The sequence below is a fragment of the Microtus pennsylvanicus genome, chromosome 1 (assembly GCF_037038515.1).
Source record: "Microtus pennsylvanicus isolate mMicPen1 chromosome 1, mMicPen1.hap1, whole genome shotgun sequence".
Taxonomy (NCBI): domain Eukaryota; kingdom Metazoa; phylum Chordata; class Mammalia; order Rodentia; family Cricetidae; genus Microtus; species Microtus pennsylvanicus.
Window position 1 is genome coordinate 169,511,005 of NC_134579.1, and position 13,282 is coordinate 169,524,286.

Consider the following 13,282-nt stretch of genomic DNA (forward strand, 5'->3'; position numbering starts at 1 on the left):
AAACTAGTTTTTGCACCATCATGAGGAACTAAGATCAAATCCCAGTACCCACACAGAAGAATATGCTTCAGCAGTGTGAACTTTAAACCCTGTGCTGGGAAAACTGAGACAAAATTTTTCTGGCTCGATGATCAGATAGTCTAGTCAAATAAGTGTTTCACGCTCAGTGATTCACCCCAAATTAAATTGAACAGCAACTGAGGAAGACAGCTCATATAAGCCTTGATTACCCCACCATGCAAACACAACACACACACACACACACACACACACACACACAATCTGGTTATCTACTATCATGTACATTTCTTATAAGTCAAGGACTGATTTCTGTAAAATATAGAAGATTATAGATATTTTTAGCAGACTAAAACAGAAACAATTTATGTCAGTCTTCCATAGCACCTGATTTCTCAATGGTTAAATTGTTTCCACCAAGTATACTGAACACATAAGAAAGAGCTGTTAGGCCTAGTGTTCTTAACATCTGCTCTGTAGACTAAAGAGGCAGTCGTTTAAATAAACATCTCACACTTCGAGCAAAAGAAAAAGATAACACAGGTGATGACTAGCAAGTGGAATGGACATTGAAAACTCTCTCGAGTGATGAATATATAAATGCATAAACTTATGGGGAGAGAGAGAAAGAGAGATTCTCGTCCAAACCTGCTTGTCTTGAATTCATATTTTCCTGAATGAATATGGAAACATTTTCTGTCCTCTGCTTAAGAGACAAACAGATCTACAGAAGCTAGGGAGTTGTGAAATGATGTTTCCTGCTGGCATGGCATAAACTTCTCTGAGCTGGACCAAGTGTGACCTCGAATGTGTCATCTCCTTAGGCTCACAGCTGAGCACTGGGCCTCTAAGCAAAAACAAAGACCTTTCCTAAAGATGAAACTCCAGAAGTCAAAGGCCACCTTGGCATCTCAGGAAAATGAACTTCTCACTGCCTCTGCTTTTTCTGAGCTGCTCCCACCACATGCCCCAGGTAGGACGGTTGATGCACCAAACAGGAGAAAGGCTCTTTTGGACTCATACTCACCCTTGAATTCAAAAGCAAACATCAGATCCCCTGGATTCATTCTGTTCCATCTAAAGGCTTACTGTAAACATAGAGACCAAGGAAGACACGCGGTCACATGGGCTGGAGGAGACTGGGAGGATGAACAGAAAAGCAAGAAGAAAATATTAAACTCTAGGTTTTTATCTTTGCATATGTACTCCTCCCAAATGAAATCATATTGGACCACATTAGGAATGTTAGTGTAATTTTAAGAAAACAGAGAAATGAAGATAAAACATCCCACAGAATGTTTTAATCAGTAAGCTTTGTAAATTTTGTACAATTCCTCTGGTAGGTCCCTTGTGAATTTTTCCCTGGGTTGTTTACAAATTGAAGCAAATTAGACATTTCTGGGTATCTGAGGTTATTTCATCAGTGAATTGGGGGTTAGGTAACAGATTTGGTGTCTAAAAGGAATGCTGGATTAGTGTCTGCTTTTCCACTAGGGTTTTCAAATTCTTTTAAGTATAACAGTTTATACATTTTTAAAGTATTGAGTTCCTTCAGAATTATGTTTCAAAGTAAATGGAGTGGATATAACTTTTGCACATTTCTTTTGCTAACATTGTCACTTAAGTGTGGACTATAAATATAAACAAACAAATGAAGAATATAGACATGGGAGCCAGAAAAAAAAACCACTTAATACGAGGATCTAAGTGAAGACAGTGCCATAAAAATCCTTGGGTTTTAGTTTTGCTTCCTGCTGCCAAAGTTGGTTGATAATGGAACTGACAAAGATGAGAAAGAGAAAGAAACGGGGAAAGAGAGGTAGGGAAGAAGTTAAAGAGGTGAACAATGGACTAACACAATCAAGTGTTCTTCATGAGCCAGGCAACAGCTGAGGACATTAAATTTTCCCAGCACCATTTGTAGAAAAGTCTATCTTTTCTCTAGTTTATACTTTTGGAGTTTTTGTCAAAAATTAGGTAGCTGTGGGTGAACGAATATAATATGTCTGGATCTTATAGTTTAATAGGTTTTTTAAACTGATTTTTATTGAGCTCTACATTTTTCTCTGCTCCCCTTCCTTCCTTTCCCCTCCCCACTTCAACCCTTCCCCAAGGTCCCTATGATCCCAATTTACTCAGGAAATCATGTCTTTTTCTACTTCCCATGTAGATTAGATCTAAGTAAGTCACTGTTAGTGTCCTCATTGTTGCCTAAGTTCTTATCAAAAGGACAAATAATCCAATTAAAAAAAATAAATGGAGTACAGACCTAAACAGAGAACTTTCAACAGAGGAATCTAAAATGGCTGAAAGACACTTAAGGAAATGTTCAGCATCCTTAGTCATCAGAGAAATGCAAATCAAAAGAACTCTGAGATTTCAGCTTACAACTGGAAGAATGGCCGAGACCAAAAACACTGATGACAACTTATGCTGGAGAAGTTGTGGAGAAAAGGGAACACTTCTGCATTGCTGGTGGGAATGCAAGCTGGTACAACCCCTTTGGATGTCAGTGTGGCAATTTCAGTCCAGTGGTTTTTAATGTCTCCTTTTGTACCAATACCATGCTGTTGTTCTTTCTCAAGTTTTATAGGGTAACGTGAGATGAAGTATATTAATGCCTCTAGCAGCGTTCCTTTTACTTGGAATTGTTTGGGTTGCACAGGGTCTTTTGTGCTTCCACGTCAATTTAGCAGTGGGTTTTTTTCTATATTTCTGTTGGGAAAAAAAAGGAATGGAGATTTTGACTGAAATTGTGTTAACCTAATTTGGTTTTCGTAGAAAGGTCATTTCTACAATATCCCTCCTATTTGTAACCATGAGAAGAGTTCCTAGCCTTAGCCTAGTGCCTTCCCTGATTTCTTTCTTCAGTTTTTTAAAATTCCCATGATAAAGGTCCTTCGCATTTTTGTTAGATTCAATTCAAGGTGGGTTGTTTTTTTTGTTGTTGTTGTTTTTGTTGTTTTGTTTGGTTTTTGTGTTTTTAGATTTTTTATGAAAACCACTGACCCCAATTCTTGGAATCCTTTTTTTTTTTTTCATTCTTTCAGTGTAAGGTAGCGTCCAACCTTGAAGATGATATGTATTTCTTGTTATCATAAACAAACAGATTCTGATTTGTAAGACAATTAGTATGTTTTTCTTGGGGAATTGAGGTCATTAACACTCAAAGTTATTATCAAAAAGCATATTAATTGCCGACATTTAGTTTATTTTACAGCCTTACTATGATTAGCCATGATTCTAGAATCATTTATTACTTTCTCTGTACCCTCTTGGATGTATTTATCCTTCTCTCCAGTTGAAAGTTTCCTTCCAATATTCTCTGTGGGGCAGGTTAAAAGATAATAAATTTCTTTAACTCTTTATTTTAATCATTACTTGTTTTTCTCTTATTATCCTATATTTCTCCTTCAATTTTTACAGTTTTTTGTGGTCTAAACTTATATTTGTCATTTTTCAGAAACTTAAGTACATTGCTCTAATCTCTTAAGTTTTGAAAATTTCCATTGAGAAGTCAATTACACTCATGGACCCACCTTTCTCTGTGAATAGATCCTTCTTGTTAGCAGTTTTCAGTATACTCTTTTTGCTGTGTAGTTTGAGTTTTCACTATGATATCAAGTAGGGAGATTTTTCTTAAACCATGGTTATGTCTCTTGACATGGATTTTTTGCAACCCCCCCCACATACTTGTGTTGGGTTTGGGGATTTATAGTTACTATTAGCCTCATTTACCTGGTTTGGGGTAATTTGGGAGATTCTTGAAGCTTAGTTTTAGCCACTTAGTGATTATTCATGAGTGGGGTAACTGAAATTATTCCAGTTAGAGAAGGGTGTGGCTCAGACATCACCAACATGTGCATTTGTTTGCTAATTTTGATTTCTATTTTCTTGTTTCTTGAGTTATTGTTTTTCTTTGGTTTTGCTTGTTTGTTTAAAGAGAGAGAGATAAACAACATAAATTTTTGTTAATAGAGAGATTCTAGAAGGAATTTGTGGAGGGAAAAGCATGATAAAATATATTGTATGAAAAACATTCAATAAAAATAAGCTTACTCTACTATAACTTTTAAAAGCCACCTAATGTCCATAGGAGATGCTATAGATTCTACCAGGCTCATTTTTTTTTTTTTACTCTCTGGCTTTGGCTGTTCCTTAAATATTTATGTGTTCCAAGATTGTACCTCCAGCCCTCATGAGAACAAACATGCTTCTTTTTAAAGAAGGATGGCTACTTACTGTTGTAAGTGGCTAAGAATGTGTGGCTTTCTTTGAAATAAACTAGATATTATTTTAATATCATTTCTCTTTCAGCAGCTGGACTCTTGAGTTGAAACTAGAAATTATTTAAGACCCTTTAGCAAAGAAAAATATAAATGGAGAAGTACAGGCTTTAACCATAAGGCAAGAATCCAGTAACTGTTTAGTTGGCTAGAAACAGGAGACAGGAGGTATCTAATGCAATGCTTTTATTGAATAGATACCATATTTTATGAGTGTTTTGTTATGTGGACGCATTTCCTATTTAAATGAATGACTGTATGTGTGGATAATTTACTAAACACATAAATAAAACATTGTTAAAGTCTTAGGTCGAAAAGGTAATTTTTCTTCCGTGTTATTTTCTTATTTTTCTATCTCAGAAAAAATGTTTGCTTATGGGGAAAGTTTTATTTGGAAATATTTGAAGAAAAAAATAGTTCTCTCTTGGCTATTTATTACTGCGCTTACCATTGGTTTGGAGTGTTGTGGAATCTGCAAGCAGTGTCTGCAGCCACCAGTATGCTTCCTTGGTTGCTACCAATTTTTACCATGAGTAAGTCATAAAAGATCAAATTGACTTGCTGGCCCCTATGAAAGTAGAAGCCAGAATCCTTGCTGTGTCTTGCCAAGGAGGGGATTGCAAGCAATGTATCAAGTGCCTAGGGAATGGTTGCTATTTTAACTGCAAGAAGGGCAGAAGTGTGATCATTAGAATCACAACCAATAATAAAGTAAAACAGTGACACTAACCAGGAAGTGCCATGGCAATTAAGTTTCAAGTAGCCCTGGCTCTCGAAAGAGTAGCACCAACAGTGTTCGTTTTGAATATTATGAGACCATTCAAGAGCCAACTGGCCACTTCTGAAGATAAAATCTGAGAGGGAACAGGAGAAATAATAAGCCAAAACCCCAGTGGCTCCATACTGCCAATATTTCACTGGTTCAGTATTTTTTAAAAACCTCAATTTCATGAGGTCTTTGTTAGCTTTATATTTCCCATGGCAATCTGTGATTATTTAAGTGGATATGAAGAATCTGTATGCATGTTTCAAAGGCAGAAACTGTATTCTAACTGCCATTGATAGTCCACAGGGAGCTGAAGTCAACTTACAAAATCCAAATACCAAATCTTTCACCACAATGCTTCTGAAGATCAGCATTGCTAGTCTAAGATTTGGTACCTATGTACTTAAAGTTCATGGACCTCGGGAAAATACTATTGACAACTGTTTACAGGAAGGCTGCTTGTTTGTCCTGGCTGCCCAGAACCGAAATAATCGCACAGAAACCATATTCATCAAAACACTGCTTGGCCCGTTAGCTCTAGCTTCTTATTGGCTAACTCTTATATTAATTTAACACATTTCTATTAATCTGTATATCGCCACGTGGCAGTGGCTTACTAGCAAAGATTTGTCATGTCTGACTATGGAGGCCCCATAGTATCTATCTGACTCTGCCCCTCTTTCTCCCAGCATTCATTTCTGTCTCCCTGCCTACCTAAGTTATGCCCTGTCAACAGGCCAAGGCAGTTTCTTTATTCATTAACCAAAAAAAGCAACACACATATAGATGGACCTCCCACACCAGACAACTGAAAATTGGTTGCCATCAATTTGGCATCAAAGTTACCCAGTTCTTGGTTTATTAATTAGAACTTCAGAATGCTACCACATAAACTAACAAAATCTACTAAAATCTGTCTATTTTCATAAGAACACTGATATAAGAAATAAAATATTCTATATTAGGGTATGTCCTTAGGGAATGCTTTAGTTAATATTAAGGATTCAGACAAAAAAAAATATGCTAACTCTGTCCTGAGGAAGTTCTGGTCATCCTCAAGAAATCTTGGCATAATTGGATGAAGAGGAAATTAGATCATAACATAGTAAAAGGCATAAGAAAGGAATCATGTAAAACAGTATCCAGTCAGGACCAGAAATGAGGAAAGGGGTGAGGAAAGCCTTAGGTTTCTGTGTAAGGTTAGTGTTACAAATGAATTATCCTGGCTAGAAAGTAGAAAAAAATCTATTTAAAGAGGAAGTGGTCTAGAACTGGACTTTGTCTGCAGACAGGGACTGGAGCAGTATTTTCTGAGGAAACTACGAGCTGTTCTGGTGTTGATGGGAGAAGAATAGGCTATCCTTGACTTCTGTAAAGAGATGGACTTGGCCGTGAATGGCAAGGTATATGTGGAAGGCCATGGGTAGAATGCCATGGGTCTTAAGTTCACCTAAGTATATGTAAAGAAACAAGGCTGCAATTTAACAGAAAAATGACATATTAATTTACATTTAATAGGTTTTTTTTTAGTTGTGGGGTCTTATGAGTAACTGGCTTCTAGGTGTGCCCGCACTATGCCTTTGCCTGTGTATATATCCTTACACATCTTATTTGCTGGTCTTGTACTGAGAGAATCAAGAACAGGAGAGACCGAGCATGCACTGCTGCACTTCCTCTGTTTGATTTTGGTCTGTAAATAGAATTCACTGAAAGACAGGATTCAGGTGAGACACAACCAAGTGAGAGAGGAGCGATTAGATGGCAGGCTTGATTCTTTTGAAAGTACCTTTGGGAAATACAACTGTATACATGTAACAAACACAGTCATATGTAAAGATGTGTTCAATAGCAGTTAATAGATGTGGTGGAAGAGAACGTATATAAATACTTGTTCCCATGGAAACCTGAGAGCTCCACTCAGGAGGGTCTGAGTAAAGTCGGGCTGGAGACAGCAGTGAAAATCAGCCAGGATTGTGATCTCTGTAGAAAACAGTTGCCCTCAGAGCTGACAAAAGTGGACAAAAGGAGAGATAAGCAAAAGGGGATGGCAGACTACAAGTGAGCTGTATTCTGGAAAGTGGCAACATGAAGGTTCCGTGAGGATTCCACTAGGGAGATAATGACTGAACTAGTATTTTGACAGAATGAGTAAACCGTGGTAAATTTGCATACGGGTACATTAAATTTTTCATTAAACATGGAATTTAAACAAAGTGAGCCTTCAGTACTGTGATATTGACCAAGACAATTTCATTATGAAAGTGAAGTCACCAGAGCAATATATGGTGGCACAAAGACTTTGGGAGGGCTGTGTGACTGAAAGGGTGATTGATAAATTGAAGAAATTTATAAGAAATAGAACATGTTCAATTCAGTGAAGGCTAGAATTGTGAAATAGAATACAATCAATTCATAATGATTTAAGAATTGTAATGCAAGATACTGTGAACAGCTATAAAATCTGTCTCCTGAAGATGTTAAGTAAAAAAAAACACAGTACTTTTCAGTCTTCCGTTTTAGATCTAGGACATCTTTAGAGATAAAATTTTATCATAGGACTGCACAGGTGTTCAGCAGGTAAGGACACTGGGTCTGTTCTTTTTGATTTGGTTTCTTCCTTCATACAACCCAAATGCAGCTTCCCTTTCCTCCACTCCTCCCAGCTCCTGTCTCCTCCAGATCTATTCCTTCTCTTCATAAAAGAGAGAGCCTTTGGGGAATATCAACCAAACATGGCACACCAAGTTACAATATGACTAGGCACAAACCCACATGTAAGACTGGATGTGGCAACCCAGTAGGAGGAAGAGGGTCCCAAGAGCAGCACTTATTGTACTTGCAGAAGACCTAAGTTCAGTTCCCAGCACTCACATTGTGGGTCACAGCTGACTGTAACTGAAGTTACAGGAGATCCAATGCTTTCTTATGACCTCTATTTATATGAATGATACACATGGTGCATACACTTTTATGCTGGCAAACATCCATAAACACAAAATAGAAATAAATAATTCTTTAAGAACTAAAATAAGACGTTTCTCTTGAATTTTGAATGGTCTCTTCCAACTCTAATTTTCATATGAGAATGTAAAGAATTGTAGTTTCTTATGTTGTTTTATGAATGTTATCTATGTTCTAATTAGTATTATTTTGTATAGATACATATTGTATAAATAAAGTATAATTTGTAAAATTTATTTTCTCAAAAATTATACAAACTCAAATGAGTTTTCTCTTTGCTATATAGAACCTTTATTTTTGATCATGTATCTAAAATAAAAACTGGATAGATATGTGAAATACTCTGAGTATAAACAGATATATTAAGGACAGATTTATTTATTTGGATATTTTGAGAAATCAACTAGTCCATATAGAACATAGTATTTATAAATATTGCCAATAAAGAAGTAGTTATTAAGCAACTATACAGATGTGATATGGGATTCCCCTCTCTATGCTGTGCATATCATTGGTTAATAAAAAAAAACTGCTTTGGGCCTTTAGGGGAACAGAGTTAGATGGAGAAAACTAAGTTGAATACTAGGGGAAAGGAGGCGGAGTCAAGGAGAAGCCATGGAGCCTCACTAGAGCCAGACAGAACTTAACCCAGTAAGACACTGTCACCTGATGATACACAGATTAATAGAAATGGGTTAAATTAATATGTAAGAGATGGCCAATAAGACGCTAGGGCTAATAAGGCAAGCAGTGAGTGATTTAATTAATACAATTTTTGTGTAATTATATCAGTTATGGGTCTCCAGGACAAACAAGCAGTCTCTTCACAGCACAGATGTGGAGCAACAAAGAAAAGTTTATTGCTTTCATAGATGCAGATGAAGGTATAACATTTAAAAAGGGGGAAAATGTTTTCAGCTAGATCTTTGCTGAGTTTGTCTAAAAAGTTGCTTTGTCAAAAGGACAGGGCAGAGTCAACTAAAGACATGTAAAGTTGTCATTGACCAGGGATTACCAGTGTTTCTCAGATGATGGTATGTGAACAGTCTAAAAGAGAATTATTATGGCTGGAAGACATACAAATACCCAAGCTTTTCTTCTGGTTCTTTTAAATCAGAATATGGACAGAAGTAGCTATGACATCTCCATTTTAACACCTTTCATAGATCTCAAGTCCTCTAAAGTTCAATAAATGGCTATCTCATTTATGCCAATAAGTGCATCACCTCTGGACAGAAGGTAGAACTATTCCCTTGAAAAAGAACTCTGTTTCATTTCCATATTATAACAAAAATGTATTTGTTAGAATTTTATATAATCTTTAACATAATTATATATTTTTTAATTTTTCTTGAAGAAATAAGTATGTCATCCACCAAAAATCAAACATATTCACATTTTTAATTATCCACCTCTGTACTCTAATGCACAAAACAATTCCAGCCATGGTGCCCAATGAAACTAAGAAAATTAATAAATGAATGTCAACATAAAATCAACATCTGAATCAGTCTTCAAAATATGATTTTATTTGGTGGGAATTTCCAATACCAAGCTGATTCCCATAATATTTATGTTAACTTGCAATCCCATTATCAGTGAACAAGTTCCTCTTTTCCAAAATCCACTCAAACTTCTGTTTTCAGATCTCACAGTGAGAGCTTTTTTAGAATAGGTGACACCTCAAAGCAGTTTTAGCTTTTTTTTTTGACTGATAACTCAGAATATTGAACACTTTTTAGAATGGTCATTGGCCATTTTTGTTTCTTCTTTTGAAAATTTCTTTTGGAACTTTAGCCTATTTTTTGATTAAAAGTTTTATTTCATTGGCATTTTATTTCTCCAGTTTTCTGTCATTCTGTATATTAGTTCCCTATTTGAAGTAGGTCTGATAAAGAACTTTTCCCATTCTTAAGGTTGTCTGTTTGCTCTATGGGTAATTTTTTTCCCCCTGGGCAAAACATTTTTAACTTCATGTAGTTCTATCTGTTAGTACTAGGGACTCATTTCTATGCTACGGAACTTCTGTTGAGAAACCCACTGCCCACCCAGTGTCTAGAAGTGTTTCCCAGCAGCTTTCTCTACCAGTTTTAGTTTTTAGGGTTTTAATTTAAGAACTTTGATCTACTTCAAACTGATTTTTTTGTATAAGTTGAAATATATGAATCCAATTTTATTCTTTAGGTGGGTATCAATTTTTGCCAGCATCATTTGTTAAGTATTTTTTTCCACTGCATGTTTTTGCAACTTCATTTCTAAACATTGTGGCCATAGCTTTGCTGGTTTATTTTTTTAGTCTTTGACAAGGTTACTTAAATCTGTCTTCATACCATTGCCCGATGGGCTTTGTCACTATTGTTCTATACTGTAATTTGTGGTTCTCTGATATGACGCCTACAACTATCTCAATACTAAGGAGTGCTTTATGTTTAATTCCATAATAAACAAAAATTTTAAAGTTTAGCCATCACTTTATCCATCTTGTCTATACTTTCTCATATACCCAGAGAATTCTATACACTACTATAAAAATATTTGAACAGCTATGTTCATTGCTGCTTTATTTATGAAAACAAGGAAATGGGACTAACCTAGATGCCTATCAACAGAGCAACAGTGGAATGGATTCTGTGAGTGTGTACACATATGAGCATTGCTTAGTTATAAAATTTGCAACAAAATAGATAAACTTGAAAAGCGCAATATGAAGTGAGGTAAATTCAAACTCAAAACAAACAAAACCCCAGCATTGTCTCCCTCATATGTTGATCCTTACCTATAATATATACATGTATATACATAAACAGGTGTAAGGGTGAATATAAATAGAAAGGAGACAAAGGGAGATTGATAGCAGAGTATGAGAAAGGATAGAAGATAAGCAAGAGGGTACATGGTTGATGAAAGACTCATTCCTAATTTCAGCTCTGCCACAGCATCCTTTTTCCTTTGTGTGTGTATGTGTGGCAATAAGTGAATAAAAATGTGATTGGTGGTAAGAATGCAAACACCCAAGCTAAGCTTCAGACTTCAGACTGCCCAGTCCATAAAATTTGGGACTGGGCAATTGTTTACAGGAGTGACTACTTTACATTGACTGTGTGTTTTCATTTCTGCTGTCATGATAAAAAGTGATTTGTTTAATTTTTAAAACACAAGAAAGGTAAACTGGAAAAGAAAAGCAAATAAAAAACAGCTATTTGATATTTCCTTTGCTCATAAGTGCTTATGTTTGTTAGCTGAATTCAGTTTGTGTCCTGCTCACATTACAACCCAGTAACAAATCTTGGGTAATGCCAAATTATTTTTACCTCTGACTTTTAGAATACCTATTATTACCTGCTGAGAAAATATAGATAAGGCCACTTATTGTTTAATTGGCTTATTGCAGTTTGTAAAATCTAAGAAATATTCACAGTTGAAAGGGTAGCCAGGGAAAAGAAGCTGGCATGATGACAGAAACATGCAAGAGGTATGAATTTGAAAGTTAATGGGAGCTAAAGAAAAGGAAGAGGAAAGGAGAAAAGTGAAAATAGTATGTACAAAGAAAGGGTCTATAAGCTTTAGTGATGAGTACAGGAGGTAGATACAAAAGAAATATGAGTGGCAAGGTATTTGCTCTTTGTTTTACACTGTAAATAATGTTGACATAAATGCTTATTAAGATGATCAAATAGGAGAATGAAGGAATCCGAATACAAGAACAGTCAGTGAACTGATATAGTAAGCTCACAGAGTACAGCTGAAAGATTTAGCTTTCCATGGAAGAAATAATCCTCCTTCAACATGGGAACAAATGAAATAAGCATGATGTAGTCCAGATGACCAGACTGAGAACAAGTAGAAAACCATGTGGGAGTTGAAACTAAGAGAATTTGAATCATGAAGAAAACAGTGGGGCTTTGGGAGTTGAGGATTGTTGAGGACATGAGAAAGGACTTAGCAAGCCAAGATCCCAATATCTGCAAATTGGAATTGTAATAGATTTGGATGGTTTTCTAAATTCCTCAACAATAAGTAAATAGTTCATTGCACAGATCAAGGATTAGGATTCTGCAGGACAAAGCAAAAGAAATCCAAGATCAGATAATCTCCATGAAGAGACAAATCAGGTCACTCACTTAAAATGCTTGAATTGAATAAAAGTATTTGGTTAGATGAGTCCTCAACACTTCTGGTCCTGCAGTTCCCAGACAAGAAAGCCAAGCACCCTCATCGCCACCTCAAACAAAGGAAAAAAAATAATGCTATTTTGCTGTGAAAAAATTAGGAAGTTGGGCATGAATCTGGTGGAAATTGTGCTAGTGTTATACATTATAAATGAAAATGTGCCCTTCTTTCTATTATTTTCAGAGCGAAAAAAAATGACATGTTCTCTATTTAGAAAGTAAACATGTGCAAAGATGTGACAGAGATGCCAGGTGCCCATGGCAACATCTTCTATTAAAAGAAAAGCATTCTGAGAGACGTAGAGTCCTGCTAATTTCAATTCCAGTTATTCTAAACTCAAAACAAATAAGGTAATGTCTCAACTAGCCCTATGGAACATGAGAAAGCTTCAGGCTGAGAATTGAGGAGCCATATGGAACTTGTAGTGAGCTTATAACTGAGACAGATGGCCACAGAATGGAGCCAGCCTTGAGGCTGTGTAAACACCCCAGTGACCATGAGCAGCCAATTAAGAATTGAGACAAGAGGGAAATGTCATTTCAGTTCCTGTAAAAATCTATCTGGTATACACATCCCTGTTGCTGTTTCAAACTTGACTTCATGGTCCACAGCTCTAAACTGGAGCCAGAGAAAATGCCTGCCTGACCACTCAGTGTTCGCATCTGAATTCCTGCTCATTTCTGGAAAAGCCTTAGCAGGCTATTAGCTCCAGTACAGTTCTCGGTAAAACCACAGTGGATTATTCTTTTAACTGCCTGAACAGCTTTATATCTTCAAGAACTATTAATCCTCTAGATAAATTCTAAGTATTTGCTTCCTGCCAATCACTCCTTAATTCTGATAGCAACAAAATGGAAACCATAGTTCCAATCGATGGTAAAAGATACTGATAAGCAAAATGTAGTCATAGCATAGTGTTCATTCCAAGAGAAACTCCACACTCTGATCACAGCTGAGAGTCAACTTCCTACTCAGACCTGTGTGTGGAGTCTTCTCAAGAAAGGGTTGGTTTTGCCATCTCAAAGTGAAGTGAGATGGCTAGGAAGATGGGAAAGTAAAACAAACATAGAATATGACTATT